This window comes from Arachis ipaensis, chromosome B9, assembly GCF_059453495.1.
Source record: "Arachis ipaensis isolate K30076 ecotype BB chromosome B9, ASM5945349v1, whole genome shotgun sequence".
In the NCBI taxonomy this organism is placed as follows: domain Eukaryota; kingdom Viridiplantae; phylum Streptophyta; class Magnoliopsida; order Fabales; family Fabaceae; genus Arachis; species Arachis ipaensis.
In genome coordinates this window covers 67,228,347-67,233,000 of record NC_142444.1, presented here as the reverse complement: position 1 = coordinate 67,233,000, position 4,654 = coordinate 67,228,347, and positions in this window count along the sequence as shown.

Genomic DNA, 4,654 nt, shown 5'->3' with positions numbered 1-4,654 from the left:
TCATACCTTTTAGGTGGAACTAACTGATATATCTTGGGATATGTTCAAGATGGAGTTTTATGGAAAATATTTCTCACAAGAAATTTGCACTGCAAAGGAATTAGAGTTAAGGTAGTTGAAGCAGCAGGATATGTCTGTTGTTGAGTATACTAGGGAATTCAACAACTTGTGCCGTTTCTCAAAGACATGTCAAGGAAATCCAGCCGATAATGAAGAGTGGGATTGTATCCAGTATGAAAGAGGACTTAGAAGAGATATCTTTAATTACATATATCCATAAAGAATAAGGAGTTTCACTGAGTTGGAAGATTGCTCCATGAAGTGGACGCTGTTACAGGAAGGCTATGGTGAGACTGCTCCAGATGAGCCGCTGGTGCAGGTCGGATCGTCGGTTAGGAATTTTTCTCAAGAAATAGAATCGGTGTTGCAAGTATAGTCCCAACCGACAAGGCGACCCACGACCAGAGTTTAGAATAGAGATGTCACAATTTAAACTAAATTAACCGGGAGTATATTCCTGGGTCGTCTTTCCAAGGAACTAGTGACCACAAGTGCATAAGTTTGGTTGCAAAATCAAGGGGTTTTCAATAATCAAACAAACAATTAAAGGAACAAAAGAACAATCAAAATCGAAACTAATGAACAAATAAATGAATTAAAGAACTATCTATATAATATGGACATGTAAAGCTTTAAAATGATTGAAGTGTGGTTCAAAACATAAATGAAGCCTTGGCTTGGGGTGAGTTAGGGAATCCCTTCCTTGTCATAACCACAACTATGATAATTATAATGGATTAATCTTACCTAGTCAGCCCTTAACATCGAAGAGTAAGTCAAGTGAGTATAGTTGTTTTTAATCCACAAATTCTAGCTAACTTACTAATTACCTTAGTAAAAAGCTAGCGTTAGTGGAAACAAGGACAACTAACAACCCAAGAATTATCACTAAATATCGGACATTATGACTTTAATATTACATATACTCATTTCCCGAAGTCAAGGAGTGAAAATTCACTCCATAATCAAAATTGACATTTCATCAAACACATGGTAGGCATATTCTCAAGACGTGGCAAAATTGTAAAAATACTTGGAACTATGAACAACTAATGAACAAAATCTACAATGGCAACTCAACAAACATATAATAACCACTAAATATTAAATTCATTAACAAGAACTCAAAATTGCAAAACTATATATGTATTGGCAAAGTGTCTTCAACTATAGAAAAGTGTAACACAAGTGTAGTAATTATAGATAAAATCAAGAGATACTTACAATGGAAGAAAGCTCGAATCCAAGATCAAAATGGAAATTGCAACTTGTAATATAAACCCTAATAAAACCCTAAGAAAGTTGAGAGAAAAACCTAAGTAAAACTAAACTTAAAAGCTTCCTAAACTATTTAATACTACTCCTAATGGTATGGTAACATTTCCTCAAGTTTTGCCCCTTCCATATGAGTTCTAGGCCATAAGATTTGGGCCTCTAAAGCCTTCGATTCGCGAGTTACATAAATTTTTAATGAAGTCACGCGCTAGTACTTGTGCATACGCACACTCCGAAATACTTTTCTCCTTTGTTTCTTCATGTCTCCTCCCACTTGCATGCTTCTCTCCTATTCTTATCAAGCCATTCCTACCTATTACACCTGAAATCACTCATCAAAAACATCAAAGCATCGAATAGAATGCAAATGGAATAAAAATTGATTGAATTGAGCACAAAAGAGCATGTTTTCACAATTAGGCACAATTTAAGGAGAAAACAAAAAAGTATACTATTTAGATGAATAAATATAGGTTTATATGATGAAATCCACCCAATTCAATCCAAAATTTATCGTCAAATATGAATTCATTAGCCGCACAGGGCCGGACTAGGTTTATGTTTTCGATGTTGGGTACCGGGGCATATGTCCGGGGATTGTCCGCGAGAGAGAGCCACAGGTGCGGGGGGTGGCCACAATAAGATCGAGGTAAGTGTGATACCGGACTTGTAAAACGGATTTGTTCAATTTGAAATTAGAACCTCTCATTCGTCTAGGTCGCGTAACAGAGTTGGGAGTTTAGGATTGGAAATATCAAACCTAGTATTGAACTTTGGATCAAACTAGTAATTAAGACCAAGAAGAGTGCTTCCGTCTATTTTCCTTAGTATTCAAAATTTTTGTAGGTGAAAATTTTTGTTAGAGGGTAGGATGTAAACCCTGGGAAATTAGTAACTAATTAACTAATAAATTAATTATTATTTACAGAAATTAGAAAATCAAATTTTATAGTTTAATGAGGTAGAAATAATTAAAATACAAATTTTAACACGAATTTTAAAGATGTTGGCCCAAAACTGGGCCAACGGGCCGAACCAATTAAACCGGGTCAAAACTGGGCCCAAGGCCCATCATGTAGATCGCACAACTTAGCTTTCTATCCTCATTTCATCACTCTCCACGCTGAAAAGAGCTGGGAGGAATGCAAGAAAAGCCTCAAAATCCTTGATTTGATTTCATTTCCATGTAACTTTCAATTCGAAGCTCCGATTGACTAGCTGTCAGCGGCCACACGTTCGTCTCAAAATTCTCTACAAAACTCACTAAACAATTTGGTAAGAATCTAGCAATTTCTCACTCCGCTCTCTGTAACACCCCAATTACCCTAAACCTTACCTCACGTCGAAAAGCTAAGGTTAATTAGAGGTTACGACAGTTCTAAGCTCATACGTATAATATATAGAAGAATAATATAATATGTAGAAGTCCGATGAAAGATATAGCTTAAATTTTGGATTTGAAAAGCGTAAAACGTACTAACAAAACTACTAGCTTGAGGCACAAGAAACAGACAAGATATATCAAAAGATAAGTATATAATATCATAGGAAACTAGCCACAACTCGGGGAGTTTAAGCCGGCTAGCCATATACAAGTATACAGAACCATATAGAAACCTGACAGTTTAAAAATAGCTTATACAAGTTTCTCTCTCATAATACAAGCCTCTAGGCTAAACAAAATACAAAAGAGAGATGTATAAACAGATAAACCAAAAAGACTCCAAAAGAATCCAGGATCCTCCGCTTCTGTCACCATCCAAAGCAACTCACCGAGGTGGGTTACGACCTGCATATGAAAAACACAACAAAGATATGGTATGAGAACCGGAGGTTCTCAGTATGGTAACAGTGCCCAGTGATGTAGGATATAAGACCCCGGGACGCCAAAGGCAATCCTAAGCTCCATATCCATCACAAGATTCAAACTTAAGCATTCTAAAACATATAAGCATAATATAAACCTTATCATAATTAAACTGGTGATCTATCTTAAGGGAGTTCCATTCTAAACAAACACCACTATCCTACAACTTTCTCCAACCTATTGGAAGGGTGTAATATGAATTTTTATTGAAGGGAATAGCAGTAGCAGGTATACACACTATGGAGGACTCAAGCCTCAATATAACAGTATAGTAAGAACAGAATCAGTATAATAAAGAAGAAAAGAAAAATTGTGAAGGAACGACGTTAGAGACAATCCACGTTCCTCATCCAAAGACCACATCACGCGTATTCCTCTAACCGCCTATTAGTAGTTCTCATTCTTTCACTTCTTCTTGGGCCTTGATTTACCCCTATGCTTGCCATCTGTCCCTGGCTTATAACTGATTCCTCCTCCCACATATGTGGCTCTAAGGTATGATTGTTATTACTATTTTCTGCATAGGTAGCCTGGTTAACCTCAACGTGCTCTGCCTTCTTCCTATTCGTTACATTACCCCGCTCATCAACAACAACCTTGTCCTCAAGGTTGAAATCAGGATAAGTATGGCGCAGATCATCAGCACTCTCCCACGACGTGTCTGCACGCGGCCCCTGACCCCATTTGACCCGCAGTTGAAGAATCTCTTTACCATCTTTGATGACTGTTCTTGTACCCAGAATTTCTTGCGGTTCCAACAAAGGTCCCAACTCTGTTGTGCACAGAGGAAGGGGGAGATAATGGTCAACCTTCTCACCCCTAAACTTCTTTAAAGCTGATATGTGAAACACATTATGAATCTTGGCTTCAGGAGGCAGTGCCAATTTATAAGCCACGGCACTAAGCTTACGACAGATCTTAAATGGCCCGAAATAACGCATCGCCAATTTTTGATGCTTCCTCAAAGCAACTGAATGCTGTCTATAAGGTTGAAGCTTCACCAACACGAAATCACCCTCATCAAATTCCACCAAACGTCGCTGCTTATCTGCAAAGTGTTTCATGAATTGTTGGGAGCGAGCCATGTTACGCTTTAGCTGCTCTAATATCTGATCCCGTGCCAGCAGCATGTCTTGAAGAGACGGTTCATTATCTGGGCAGAATTCATACTTCACCAAGGACGGCGGTTCCCTACCATATAAGGCCTTAAAAGGAGACATCTTAATACTCTGGTGCCAAGAAGTATTATACCAAAGTTGCGCCCATGGAAGCATCTCGAGCCACTTCCTAGGAGCATCAAAGCAGAAGCAACGGAGATACATTTCCAGAGTCTTATTCAGTACCTCACTCTGACCATCCGTTTGAGGGTGGTAGGCAGAACTCATAGCCAATGTAGTGCCCTGCATCTCAAAAAGCTGCTGCCAGAATTTGCTTACAAAAACCTTATCCCTA